This window comes from Tiliqua scincoides, chromosome 1, assembly GCF_035046505.1.
Source record: "Tiliqua scincoides isolate rTilSci1 chromosome 1, rTilSci1.hap2, whole genome shotgun sequence".
Taxonomy (NCBI): Eukaryota; Metazoa; Chordata; class Lepidosauria; order Squamata; family Scincidae; genus Tiliqua; species Tiliqua scincoides.
The window spans coordinates 130,194,952-130,210,818 of NC_089821.1; positions in this window are offsets into that span (position 1 = coordinate 130,194,952).

Below are 15,867 nucleotides of genomic sequence, written 5' to 3' on the forward strand. Positions count from 1 at the left end.
TTGTACAAATCTATGGTAAGGCCACACCTGGAGTATTGTGTCCAGTTCTGGTCACCGCATCTCAAAAAAGACATAGTGGAAATGGAAAAGGTGCAAAAGAGAGCGACTAAGATGATTACGGGGCTGGGGCACCTTCCTTATGAGGAAAGGCTACGGCGTTTGGGCCTCTTCAGCCTAGAAAAGAGACGCCTGAGGGGGGACACGATTGAGACATACAAAATTATGCAGGGGATGGACAGAGTGGATAGGGAGATGCTCTTTACACTCTCACATAACACCAGAACCAGGGGACATCCACTAAAATTGAGTGTTGGGAGAGTTAGAACAGACAAAAGAAAATATTTCTTTACTCAGCGTGTGGTTGGTCTGTGGAACTCCTTGCCACAGGATGTGGTGATGGCGTCTAGCCTGGATGCCTTTAAAAGGGGATTGGACAAGTTTCTGGAGGAAAAATCCATTATGGGGTACAAGCCATGATGTGTATGCGCAACCTCCTGATTTTAGAAATGGGTTATGTCAGAATGCCAGATGCAACGGAGGGCACCAGGATGAGGTCTCTTGTTATCTGGTGTGCTCCCTGGGGCATTTGGTGGGCCTGATCCAGTGGGGCTGTTCTTATGTTCTTATGTTCTTATGTAGTCTCTCTTTCCCATATACTGAGAACGTCCAAGTCAATAAATGGCTAATGTTGATTTGTGTGACTTTGTTTCTTCTGAGACAGAAGTACATTGTCATGACCTCTGTACTTTATCTCTTAGATTCACAAGGTAAAAAATATTTTAAAACACTGTCTTTCAAAGGCCTCATGCCTGCTACACTGCACACAAAGAATAGAGTGTGTGGAGGAGAGAGGAGTCCCAGTTCAAAGAGTACTGAGAACATGACTGAACTGTTTTGTTCCAGCAGCCACGTCACACATTCCTCGTTTGTCGTGCCGCATGGAATTTGTGAGATGCTCCATCCTGATTATGGGCTTTGATTTTGAAACTACAACCACTGCTGCTACAGACCCTGAGGTCTCTCTGGAAAGGTGAAGCACCTCTCCAAGTAGGTTATCAAAGGTGCATCTTGTTAATGCACGTTGAACTCTCTTGATGTACATGCACAGAAATGCCTGCATTGCCCTAATTCACTCTGATCCTTACAATCTACACTTGCATACTGTTGGAAAATAGGTGCATTACAATGTCTTTACTGGACACTGGAGAATAGTGTATTGGTCATCATGTTGCAAGGTTGATAGAGAACTCAAGACTCAAGAACAACTCGGTACTTCAGGAGTGAAAGTTCACAGGCTTTTTATTTCATTGCAAGCAATGGGCATCTCATGGGACTAACATCTCAAAGCATGAGAGCCTGGTTTTGGGAGTTTCCAGAACTTTTATACAATTCTCGGTTATTTGTCTGAAAAATCTAGATTTCCTATTCGCTGAAAATCCGCATCATAGATGGGGCAAACTCCTAATTGGCTGTAGATAACTTTAGAGACACCTGATAGGTGTGTTTCAGGTTACAGGTTTCCATAAAAGGTAAAATTAGGCATTTGAACATATTGAATTACAAAGTTTTCAAAAACCAGTAGGGGGTGCTACAATACCATTTACCCAGTGTCAAGCCTTATTCACATCCATCAATCCAATTAAAATTAATTGACAGGTCTCCTCATTAAAAGAGATGACACAATGTGCTTCTGCGTGGTACCATTATCTTATCGGCATACCTTTCTCTTGTGTTAATCCAAACATTGAACACCTGTTGGAGTCTCTCTGCAAAACTAAAAGCTTCTTGTCTTTCCTTAAGTGTCTCTTAAGACGGTTCTAAAATCAAGCAAACTTTTGGTTCCTTAAGAACTACTTCTATGGCTACTATGTCCCCATATGTGAATTACAATTTAGGACAAAGACTATTTTTCCCTAGCTCTTGCCTATATATATATATATATGCCTTTTGCTCTGAAAGCATGAAAGAATAAAATATAAAGCTATAAGAGCACTGGCAGGCAGGCATAGTGATGTCCTTGGTAAGACGTGTACTTCTGCCAAGATGAAGCCTATCTCTTCGTTGCCGAATTGCACTATCTCTTCTAAATTCCAGAGTGTTTACACTCTGAGGCCTAAACAGCTTCTGTGAGCAGCTTCTGTGAGACTAACAATTTTGCTTTTAAATGAAGTCAAACAGCTTTTTACTATTCTCTGTGTTTCCATGCTTTGGCAATGTGGCTTTTAAGCTTTTGCACAAATGGGATGCCACCCTGGTTATTCTGCTACCTTCCATCAATCAGAGGGCCCTTTTGTGGGTGCCGCCACTGATAGAGGTGAGGGGGTGGCGGCAAGGAGTAGAGCCTTTTCTGTGGTGGCACCAGTTCTATGGAATTCCCTCTCCCTTAGCTTATGAAACGTTCCTTCCTTAAAGGTTTTCTGGCGGATCCTACAAACTCTTCGTTTTACATTCACCTTCTGAGTTTAGGGCTTTTTGTGCTGTTTAATGGGCTGCTTTTTTATTGTTCTACTGTTTGCTGCTGGTTGAGCTCCCTCCATGAGCTCTGCAAGTCACCATGGAATCCACCATGCTATGAACTACACACGCTTATGCAAAGGGAATTGCTCTAGGATTCTCTGTTCCAAAGTTTAGGACCTATACTGCCAACAAAGATGGTCATGTTTGTAAACTGTAAATACTGTGAAACATTTTTCTTTGAAAACTTTAACTTTTAACTGCTTAGCAGCAAGCCGACAGGGGTTGGGGAGGAATAATCAGGAAAGGATCTTCTGCCATATGACTCTCATTTTACATCTGTAGCCCTTTTTCCTACACAACAAATGACAATTATTCCATCTGTACCAGTTAAGCAACCTGCACACAACGGTGTCTGCTGTGTAAATGTTGCGATCCTCCAAGAAAAAAACATGGCACCTGCTTCATCAAGCCGTACAACCTATTCTTCTGATTTAATGCCAGGGTGTCAAACCACGAGTGCAGGAAAGCTGTTGAGTGGGTAAGCAAAGGGTGAGGCCCTGTTCCCACCTCAAACATGTAGCAGATCAGCTACTCATAAAGGATAGACTGATGAAGACAGGTATTGTTTTAATTTATGTCATCTGCAATGCTCCATATATGTATCTCTTTCTTAATTTATCGTGCTGGTATTTGTGAACATATGGCCCATGGGGCGCAATCCTAACCAACTTTCGAGCACTGACCTAGCCACAATGTAGCCCCAAGGAAAGGTAACAAGCATGCCCTTACCTTGAGGAGGCCCCCTTGACTGCCTCCCCACTGCAAGATGCAGTGTACCCCACATTGGCACAGCTATGTCAGAGCTGGAAAGTTGGTTAGGATTGTGCCCATAGTGACACACAGGAAGGCCCCATCTGTTGTGTTGCCCACCCTGTGGCATTCCATGCCAGAGATCATTCATTTGACTTTGTCTGCCTTGCAAAGTGTATGAAGATGTTTTTATTTTAATCAATCATTTGGATTGTTGTGCTTCCTCAGGTTTCTCTTTATCTTCTAGCACTTCACTGCTCCCACAGCAAAACAGACTCAAAGAATTCTGCTGGTGCTGGCCCCCGTAAAGGTCCGTGGTAGTCATATGAATTGACCAACAAAGTGTCAGCCTAGGCCAGAATGACCTAAAGTGCTGTATATGTTGTGCGCTCCCTCCTCATATCCTACGTAGAGCTGATTCAGTTCAGTGGTTACATGATTCAGTTCTGGTTCATTCAAATTGCAGCTCTCTGGTACATCTGGATCTGAGAAATGTGGCCTAACTAGGGTTTACAAGCTTTAAAACTAGATTTGCAGTACAATCATAACCAACATTCCAACACCAATGCAGCAGCAATGCAACCCGTAGGTAAGCGATTAAATGTTATTTTGAGGAGACTTCTGTGACTCCCCCCTCAAAGCAGGATGCAGCATGTGCCCTACTGGAAATTTAGTTAGGATTACACTATAAATTAGATTCCAGTTTTAAAGATGTTGTAACAGTGGCGGACCTCCCCAGCCCCATGCCCCAGGGCAAAGGTCCATGATGGTGCCCCCTGCGGGATGTCACCACCACCCCCATGCAAAAATCCACCCCCACCCCCCACTCACCTGAGGCTCACAGAACCTCGTGCGACCCCGGGCTGCATCGGGAAAGCCTCTCTGAGGTTCCCCAACACTATAAACTGTGCTTCCAGGAAACTGGAAGCACAGTTTCCGATCCTGTCGGGGCTTCTGCGGGGTCCTAGAAACCCGCGCCTGGAGCATTTGCCCCAACTAATACAATGGGAGGGGAGTGTTCTGCAACTAGTTTATAAATCCTAGTTAAACTACAACTTCTGGGTTCAGATAAGCAGATAAGCAGATAAGGATCTGTGATTTTAACTGCAATGATTGGAAAGATACAGAAGCTCATCATGGCAAACATGGCAACAAGCCTCCATCTTCTTCTCCACATCACAATTTGACCTACAAAATAAAACAGTTGTTTCATAGTATGTCATTCCTTAAGGTGAACATAATTTGCAATAAGACTTGCCAAACTTACTTCAAACTTACTGTAGAAAAATTTGTTTTCTAAAAACAGCCATTCTGGCCTAGAGCATCCATCTCTAAGGATGCTGATTTAGTGCACATCATTCCAAACTACATTGCGGGATAGATTTAAATTCTGTGGCCAATAGTATTGCTTTGTGCTTCTCCATTGATTTATTACTTATGCAAGCAACACTTTGAACAAAGCCTATGACTCCTTATAAGAGTATTTTAGCTTTAAAAAAACTGCTCTTGATAACATTTTATTTATTTTATTTTTAAAACTTTTTTAACTCAGAGCCAACAAAAGAAAGGATATGTGAGCCATGACCGCAAATATAATTTGTATGTATATTTCATAGACATCATATACATCATAGACTTGATTGTGGATGGCTCATGGTATACATCATAGACTTGATTGTGGATGGCTCATGGTTCTAGAAAAGAAGATTGGCTCTTGACTTTGGTTAAGGTTCCTTTTTTGTTTTCTCTTTGAATATGTTAACTCTTACATCTATTTTGTTTTTACACTGCCCTTTCTCCAAAGAGCTCAGGATTCCTGCCCATTCCATTCTGTCCTCACAACAACCCTGTGATTGTGAGGTATGTTGGGCCCCCAATTTATTATTCAGGAAGATGTGCCTGAATATAATCTGTGCCTGAATATCTATACCTTATCTAAGGTATAGATGAGATGATATTAATGAGATATTAAATTCAGGAAGATGGATTTATTATTCAGGAAGAGTTTTAGACAGTGAGGTCATTAGCAACAAGATAGACTTTTGCAGAGCATCTTCTCTTCGTTTGCGGCATACCATGCAGTAGTGGAACTATAGGGGAGGCACAGCACTACGTTTTGCAGGGCACTATGTGAGCCGCCCCTCCCCCTCAGTGTCAAGATGCCTCCGCTTTGCTCTTGTTGCTGGGAATGGCTCCAACTGTGAGGGGGAAGGGCAGCTTACATGGCGCGTTGAGGCGCCCTGCAAAACTTACTACTGTGCTTTTCCTGCAGCAATGCTACTGATACCGTGGTCTGAACTGTTGCATGTTGACAAGTGCAGAACTGCTAATCAAATGGTGTTCTCAACACAGAAAAGTTAAGTGACTTTTAGTCCCCGCCAAAGGTATGATTCTGTTGGCTGGAGCATCAGCTAATGTTAAGATCCTTGTTATTGATCAAAGTTGAACACTGTTTATTTCCACAATTTATACTGAGTCCCCCTGCTAAAGAAAGCCCCCTAGGCAGTATGCATCCAAAACAAGATTCGGAAGATAATCACGAAATTTATTTAGGTAATTCATATCGCATCTTTCTGCTTCCAAGGAAGCATAAGGCGGCTTACAATTCATGCAAAGTCAATCATAAAAATGTAAACACCAAAAAAACAATAAAATTAGCAGCACATAAAATCTGTCAGCAGCTCGATCTAAAACAGCAATGCAACAGAGTTCAGCAGCATTAAACACCTTCCAGAATAAGAACATTTTGGCCCCTGTATGGAGGCCAGCCATATGAGTACTGAGAAAACCACTCACCCAGGATGTGGAGAGTTCCTGAGCCTACAAATTACAGCAGAGGAGGCTCTCCCAGGCCTCTGCCAAATGCACATCCAATGGTGTGCATGGCACTTAGGCACTTTGAATTGGGCCCAGACACATACTGCTAAGCAGTGAGTATTTTCTACGTAAATAGCATGTTGACCCAATGTTTTCTCTTTTTCTCTGTGACTCAGCAGTTGCAGCACAATGTCAATGGATAAATATGACAAAAGTCAGTCTCAGTGAACTCTGTGGTTTGAATATGTAAGTAAAATATGATCGGGGAATGCTCATAAACAAACAGTCCAATTCTATCCATTACCACCACCACCGTCACCACCCCCTCACCGATGCAGCGGCACCAAAATGGAGACCACTGCATCCTACGGTGGTGGTGGGGGAACGGTCCAGGAGGTCTCGTCTGAGTAAGGAAACAATCATACCCTTACTGGGGGGGGGGGGGGTAAATAGCTGGCACAGGTCCATCTGGACCCACACTATGGAATTGGGTCTGGGAAAGGGGTTAGGATATTGGCTGCACTGGTGCTGTTGATCTTGCCCCCTCCCTGGCCCAATTCGCCCATCACCCCATCCCTCCCTGCCTCCCCTTGCCTTGTTTCACCCCTTCTGCCACCATTCTGCCCTCCTGCTGCCCATCCCACCTCTCCAGCTGACTTACCTACTCTAGCAAACAGCAGGAGAAGCGCTGGAGCAGGCAGGAAGGCAGATCGTGCTGTCAGAGCACCTTTTGTGACTGGTATTGACTACTTAACAGCAACCAGTGCAGGAGACACACCACCATTAGGCATTGTTAGACACACCACATAGGATTGGGCTCATAATTTTCTCCCTGATGTTGGATATATATACAGCTTGGATATATTATGGCATGTTGCAGTGCAAGAGATTTCAGAGGAACAAACTCCTTTTACGGTCCATTCCCACTGTGTGAAAGAAATACCCCACTCCAACTGGTCCCTAGTCTCACTGTGTTTAATGTAAGAAAAACTGAGTGAGATTGTTCCTGCACTTTGCAAAAGTATGATTTAGGGAAGAAAGCATTGCCATACAATCAGAGCAGAGTCTCAAGCATGAGTCATGTCTCAGGTGCTTAAAATACCCAGACTGACTGTAATACGATGCATTCACTCCCGTTGTTGTAGCCACTGGCCTATGTAAAATGGTGAAAGTTTCCAGATTCACTCCTTGCGCAACCTATCTGCTAGGTTATCATGCTGTGTTTCTTAGAAACAGTCATCCCATTCCTTTAAGAAGAGACTATAACTATACCATCCTTTGCAATTTCAGTACAGTTTTGTCCTGACAATCCATGCACATGATGTAACCTAGAAAACAGCCCATTAATCTCACCCTAAAAGCCTAATTTCCAAGGAACAATAAATCAGGTTTAAGTGCACATCCACTGAACCTTAGTAAAGAGATCTATTTCATTCATATTACGGAACTCTATGCATGTGTTTTACCACATATCTAATTGACAGTAGATACCACTGCTCATTGACTGAGCTGGTGTGGGGACTCAGGGAACTAAACAGCATCACAGTCTGGCTTTTCTGAGGAAAGAGGAAGTTGTGGCCCAGCAGGGATTAATATAACCTTACAAGTTTATAGGATGATTGAGGATTGAGAAGAGAGTTTAGCAGGTAGGGAAGTTAAGAGACACAAAGCTCAGAACCAAGGAATCGGGGGGGGGGGGAAGAAACACAATGAACTGAGACAGAAGACCCTGAAGGAAGGGTAGGTGGAGAATGAGGGTTCTGGAACAGGACTGTTTTATCAGAAAGGTGGCTCTGAAGGAACTTCAAAGAAGGATCTGTACACTCTGGGATGAGGAGGAGGGGAGGTCTACGGAAGTTGGTCAACAAGGTCGCTCAAGAAAGTTGGACAACATTAAGCAGTGACTTGTGAACCAGAGATCTGAGGAAACAATGTGTAATTGAAACATGTTGTTGAAAGATGGAGGTGCCAAAGAGAAAGAGGACTTGGGAGGGGAAAAAAAAAGCTACATAACGGTCCCAGAGACAGTAGAGCCTGTAAACTATTGGAAGGAATAGAAGAGGATAAATAAGGGAAGAAACCAAGTGACATGTGTTGCTAGATCTAGAGACCACCCACTGGCATCGCTAGGGAGGTGCGGGAGATGTGGGCCGCACCAGGTGACACGCTGGGGGGGGTGACGCGCCCTGGGGACACGCTAACATCACGGCATTAGGAGCTACTGCATCATACCATATACCGTTGCATGCAGACTTCCCAGCAGAGTGCAATGCAAAAACCAGGATTGAAATTGCTCCTTTCGTTCAAAAGTTATGGCCAAAATATCGGAAGGAAAAAATGCATGGAGCCCTATGGAAAGTGAAAGTGAGCCGTATCACACGTTTACACGTGAGTAGGCGTACTTACCATACTCCTTTGGAAATGGCAGGCTGAGAGGAATCCAACAACACCAGAACGGTCCCGATCTAATGAATGCAGCCCCCCAAAAACACCCGAGAATCTCCCCCCTCCCAGCTGCGAGTCTGAACCTGAAACAAAGCCATGTGGCCTCATTTACTTGCAAGTAGGCGGACTTACCTTAGTCGAGGCAGGCCGAGAGGCTCCAAGGACGTCAGAATGGTCCTCATTCAATGAGTGCAGCCCCCAAAAACACCAGAGGAGGAGGTTCCTCCCACCCAGCTGCCTCCCTCCCAGTCTATGGAGCCCTATGGAAAGCAAAGCCGCCTCACAGTCACGTTTACTCATGAGTAGGCAGGCGTGCATTGGCTGGTGGTCAGGCCAGGCAAAGGGGAATGTGAGGACACCAGAAGGGTCCTGATCTGATGGAGCTGCTCCAGAAGGCAGCAGCTCCCCCCCCCCAAAAAAAAAATAACAAAAAAGAGACTTGAATGGTAAGGGGAAATTTTTCTATTTTGGACTTGTGAAGCCAGGTGGCTCTTTATTCCGATGTGCCTGAAATAGAAGAACTTTAAACTGGGCGCTGGGAGGGCTGGAAATCTCACTGATTCTTTTTGGGGGGGTGTTATTGCAGGCAGACTACAGAGTAAGCTCCATTGACCACTATGGGACTTACTTCAAAGTAGACATGCACAGGATTGGGCTCACAGGCTGCAATCCTACCCACACTTTCCTGAGAGTGAGCCCCATTGACCACTATGGGACTTACTTCAGAGTAGATTCACTTGGTGGAACAGGACTGGCTCCCCCTTATTTAATTATTTTATTTTAATTTAATTATTTATCATTATTTATTTTAATTTGCTTGATGATGTCACTTCTGGCCATGACATCACTTCCAATGGGTCCTGGACAGATTGTCATTCTAAAAAGTGGGTCCCTGTGCTAAAAGTTTGAGAACTGCTGCAATAAGGTGTTAGTAAGTTGACATGGGGTGTGTGTGTGTGAGACTCTACAAGTTTTCAAAATCACTAAAATCAGAATTTGGAGGAATAATACCATCATGTTATATATCAATCAATGTGTTATTTCATGCAGAATGCAATGAAGCAAACCACATTGAAATATCTGTGTTATAACAAAAGGTACGGCCAAAAAACCGGTGGGGGTGGGGCAATGGTACATCACCACGCCCACCTGGGGCATTGCCCCGCCCACTACATGGGGTGACGCACAGGCCTCCCGCACCGGGTGACGCAAATCCTAGTGATGCCACTGAGACTACCCCCAAATAGGAAAAACATCCATTTTAGAGGAGAAAATGTTTTAAGAAACAATTTGGGGGGGGGGAGGGAATGGGGGGAAAAAACATTTTGAGATGCCTATGATTTGTTCCATCCGTCTGTGTGGGGTGGGGAGGGAAACAGAGGAATATGTCCATGCATTAGGGCATTGTTTCTCAAACTTTGAGGGAGCTTTACTCCCTCAGTAAGTTCTTGTGTGGGAGGGGCTAGGGCAGCAACGCGATCCCCAGGATTCCATCGAGAAGGGGGGCAAGGGGGGTGCTTGTGCCTTACTTTGCATGATGCTGGGCTGCAGCAGGCTGCAGGAGGTGCAGGCAGCCCTGCACAGCACTCCCCAATCTTGGAACCTGCAAAAGAATCGAGCACAAAGCACCCCCTGCCAAACGGAAGTGCTTTGCACCCACCTCTTTTGCAGGTTCCAAGCATCGGGGAGTGCTGTGCAGGGCTGCCTGCACCTCCTGCAGCCTGCTGCAGCCCAGCATCATGCAAAGTAAGGCACAAGCACCCCCTTCGCCCCCCTTCGCGACGCGATCCTGGGGATCGCGTTGCTGCCTCCCTCCCCTTCCCCTGCCCCTTAAAGGGACGGGGGAAGTGTGACATGAACTGGTGGGTCGCAACCCACCAGTTTGAGCACCACTGCATGAGGAGATATGCAACCCAAATTCAAATTGTCTTTCAAATGCCCTTTTCCCCTTCCTTATTAATGATCGCCTCCATGGGATTAGTAATCTGAGGGGAGGAAAATGGTTTCATCCTCCTAGAGGCCAACCCTCCTAGGATTTTGGGAAACCAAAATGGCCACCACAGTTTTCACAGAACTTCAAGAGTTTCATGTTTTACTCCTACCCTAAAAAAAAAAACAAATCACCCCTGGAAAAAAATCCCCACTCAGAAAATAGCAGAAAAGGGTGCCTTAATTTGCAAAGTCACAAAAAATCGTTGAGAAATTGGCAAGGGGTTTTGGAAGACGTAGAAAATAACTGAAAAATTGGGGGAAGGGGTAGATGATTTGGTCTTAAAGTAAAAATGCTTTACATCAATATGGGGAATGAAGAATTTGGAAGGTAGAGGCAGATTTTAGAAGGGATAAATATGATCAAGAATTACACCCAGATGCAGAGGAGGGACCTGATATAAACTTTCCTGGCACAGAAAACCCTCAGAAACCCTGAAGCTCAGTAAGTTATAATGTCTCCGAGATATGAACAAGCTCTTCTACTAGAAAGAAAAGGAGGTATGAAACATTACAGAAGCATCTAAAACATCATGATTATACAATTCGATTCTGCATGCTTTTAATGCTCTTGGTGTGGAGCCATCTGGCTAAAAGACCACATCTACTCCATGTCGCACCAGATGTTGGCATGAAAGTTAGTGCAGTAATCTTTTTAATTCAAACCATATCAGTTGCTTGGTGTATTTTAGGCATTAAATAAACAGTTTGCATATTTAAAGTTAACTAGGCCCAAATTTTAAAGAATCATTTTGAAACAAAACATTTAATTAGATAGGATCCTCTCTTCTAAGTCAGCAAAAGCATTCTCCTTGGGAGGTCCAGATTTTCAAAACATTCAATATTCTTCCTGCTGAAGATGTTTCATAAAATCACCTGCAAAATTTCCCTGCTGTTGGTCTTATCCAAGATTTATTTTTGTTTCTATATTTTTTTTAAAGAAAAGATATATCGCTACTATTTCGCAGCCAAACAAAAGCTCTCAAGGCATCTTGAGAGTGTTCAGATGATCTAAACAAATATTGCACATGGGACCAACTTGCAAAAGCATGTGGTCTTTAGGGGAAAATATAGTGTTATTTTAGTTTTGCTTTACTAGCTTATCAGCTCAGGTTTTTGTCTTAACAATTACTCTGTTGTTACACACAAGCAAAGTAAAAAAAAAAGGTTACTTTTGACTTACTCCATTTTTTGCATACTATCACACAATCAGAATTGAGTCCAATATTACATATATTTTTAATTCCATTCACCATATATATCTGTGTATAAGTCAAAAAAAATGCCATAAAATTGGCCCTGAAAGCATGGGTCGACTTGTGTGCTGGTCAATGTGGTGGGTGAAGCTTCTGGGAGCAGCTGCCTGGTGAGGTGGAGGTGGAACTGGTCTGAGAAGCAGCACACGGGGGTGGGGGGAAAGGAGCAATTTTACTTACAGGTAATTGTTCTGAGGCAGCAACAGAAAGCAAACAAAAAGATAGCCATTTTAGCTTCTTCTCCAAACAAGAAGAGGAATAAAGACACTTATGAAAATTGCAGTCTGTATGAGGGAGATGCAGCACTTACTCCTCACAAAGCCAACAACTCCCATAAGTGCCTTCATGCCCCTTGTTTGGAGAAGAAGGTAAAATGCCTCTTTTTCTTTTTGGCTTTTTGCTACTTCCTTGTAAGCCATTTTCAAAGGATTTCAATTCCTTGTAAGTCATTTTCAAAGGATTTCACACACCCCTCAGTCCCCCCCCCAGACTTATCCAGGGGTCATAGAAAATGCCATGATTTTCAGCTCAGAACCTGCCCTCAACTCATCTGTGAGATACACAGATATCTGTGTACTCAAGTACTTGAGTACTGTGTACTCAAGGGACTGCCATGCCCTTTAAAATATAAGAGCTGAAAAGAATTTCTTCAGCAAATGTTTTTTCATGCAAAAAGGCTTTGCAGCATTTATAAAGAGTTTCTCAACGTCCCCTTGCAAAAGACATGCCTATTCACACCAGTTTGCTATTCTTCACAGCCCCACTTTTGTTTGAAAAATACCCCATATTTTTCGTCCAAAATGGGTTGGCATATTTTGCAGAAAATTTTCATGAAAATTATCCCATTCTGGCCCCTGCAGTTTTAAAAATATATCATTAGCCAGGGCCAATATGGTAAGAACCTTCTATTTGAGACAGCCAAATTACAAAAGAGAAACCAAAAATTGCCAGTTGTAGAACTGACAGTGAATAATCTCTTTATCTGCTGATATTTGGGAGGAGATGGCATTAAGGTGGGAAGGGACTTTTACATCAAAGGCAATGATTTAGTTCTGTTTTGGAGTGGCTTGTTTCAGCCATTTATTAGAAGCCAGTTGTTATGTCTTAAACAAAATCTAGACAAATAGTCAAACATCTCACATCAGTGAGAGAACTCAAGGAAGTCTAGTGTAATGGAAAAGAACCTGAGTCTAAACAAAAAGCAAAAGAGCTACAGAATCATACTCTCCATAGATCTACAGCCAGAAAAGACCGCAGTTTATTGGGAAAGGGGTGCTGTGGTTCAAATACTATCCTTTCCTCTTCCCCTTGAATCCACACTGCATGACCACAAATTAAATGTTGACAGTAATGCTATCTCAGGAAATTGACAGAGTTCTGCAGTTTTGTTGGAATTTTTCCAACCAAGCAATATGTTGGCATCTCCTACTCAGACCAAAAGGTCTAATAACGCCACATTCTATGAGTCAGGCCAATCTGGACTGGTCAAGCATGGAGGCAGGAAGACAAGACTCACAGCCCAGACTCACAAAGACTTACATGAGATTTATCTTCACTGGCAGAGAATGTGTGCTTTTGCGCAACTTGGGTATAAAACTGCCACCCCAACTTGTTTACATCCAAAGTGCCATGGATATGGTAAGAGGCATATTAAGACCAAGGGGCATATTAAGACCTGGTTGGAGCTCATCATCACATCTAGTGATGGTGAATTCCACAATTTAATTATGTGTCATATAAGGAAGTTCTTTTGTCTGTTCTAAATTTAGGGCTGGCCCACTGATGATGCTGAATGAAGGTCTTACATTGAGCTGTCATTTGGGGGTTGGTGAAATGAGGTGAAGGGCCCCACACCCTGCATTTCCTCACTGCTCCCTATCCCACTGCCAATGAAGGCCCTCCAGTCTGCACTTGGGTCCTGTTTGCTCAAAGTGAGGAGGATAGCAGGGCCCCTTGTCTTCCTCCAACACCACTGAAGCTGGACCTGCTGTGGTCCATCTGACTCTTCATCTCTCTTTTCCCTGGTTTCTTAAGAAAACAGCCAAGTAGGCTGAGAGATAGAGGTGGAGTTCCCCACCCCACCCCTTTCCCTTACATGCACCTTTAACTGCCGTGGGCACAGCTTCCTTGCTCTACTTGGGGCCTGTTTGAAATGCTCTACTCTTTTAGGTCATTTTCAACAGGACCAGGCAAAGTGAGGAAGCTGTGCCCAGGACAGCTGAAGGGGAAAGTAAGGGAAAGGGGTGGATGGCTTGACTTGGCTCCCCCTGTAGATTTTTGGGGGGAGGGAAGCATCTGGGAACTGGCCCAGGAAGCAAATTAGCACCAGTCAGGCCTGCCTAAACTGACTGTAAAAGCTATTTCATGGGAATACCCTAGATCAGTGATTTTCAACCTTTTTCATCTCATGGCACACTGACAAGGCACTAAAATGGTCAAGGCACACCACCAGGTTTTTGACAATTGACAAGGCACACCATGCTGCCAGTGGGGGCTCACATCTCCCATTGGCCCTATTAATAAATGACCTTCCCCTAAATTCCTGTGGCACACCTGTGGACCACTTATGGCACACCAGTGTGCCACGGCACAGTGGCTGAAAATGCCTGCCCTAGATTCTATTATGAGAGAGGTGAGTAGGTTTATTAGCAAGATTGATTGATTTCATGTGAATAACTTGTTAGAGGTAGATGATAATGGCATTTGGAGCCACATTCGGTCACCTCAAGTTTATGATATTTCTCCCTATCCTGCCTGTGTCAATTCCTTGTTATGGGTTTGCTTCCAGTAAAAAGCATGAAAATAGGAATAGATTTTGCTCATAATTCATGAAAATCATTCATGACATCCACATTCTTTTACCACTGCCTCATGGTTATTCCTACAGAGTAAAAAAAAAAAATGATTATATAACCCTGATCCATGGAGCAACCAATAGTCCTTTAATGGGCAACCCCTTATCACTGCTGCTTTTCCAGGCTGGCTTTAGCTTGCTGATATCTGTATACATGAAGCATAACAGCTGTTACCTGTTTTTAAACAACACAGTCATCTGAGAGATTTTGATTTGTATGGAAGAATGTTTTGCTACCAGATAGATAGATAGATAGATAGATAGATAGATAGATAGATAGATAGATAGATAGATAGATAGATAGATAGATAGATAGATAGATAGATAGATAGATAGATTCCTTTATTGGCATATAAAACAAATAAACAAAACTTCAACTATATACAATTGGTCAATTGGTCAACCAGGTATCAAGTCGACTTCTTGATTGCGTAGCTCAATAAGCTGGCACAGGAAAGTTGCCACAGTATCTCTTATTTCCACTGAAGAATCACTTAGGAGGTAGTATATTCTTGCCCCATCAGTAAGTCCTCCTCTTGTTCTTAATATAGGATCCAGATATCTTTGACGGATCTCGTTGTAGAAGGGACAATAAAGAATGGAGTGGACAATGGCCTCCATACTTCCCATCCCACCTGTTATCATGCTACCGAATATTGAATGAATCTAGATTTGAAAAGCAAAGGCTCTTTGTTACAAAAAGACTCCTTAAATCAGAGGTTCTCAAACTGGGGTGTCGTGACACCCCAGCCCAAGTGCCTTTACACTTTTAAGATCAGGGAGGGGGGAATGAAGCAACACAATCCCCAGGATCACGCAGCTGTTGGGGAGGGGAAGGGGCTGTTTTTATCACATAACAAAGCAGCAGGCTCCCAGGGGTGTGGAAATGGGTTGCAATAGTTATTTTTACATTTTCTGAGACTGGGTGAGCCCTGTAGAGGCTTCTCCAGGAGCCTGCTGCTTTGCTCCATAAGTAAAAAATAGCCCCTGACCTAGGGGGCTAGGGGGCAATCCTAGGGATTGCGTCACTCCATTTCTCCCCTCCTCACCCCTTAAAGGTTTAAAGGCAGAGGGACTCAGGCTGGGGTGCCGCAACGCCCCAGTTTGAGAACATCTGAATTATTGGAGTTTCACAGTCTTTGCAGCTCCAAGCTGATCTGCAACATTGCAGTAGTGTGGGCCTACACAACTGAACAACCAACCATCACCATTACAGAAAGACCATAGGTGTACTCGGCA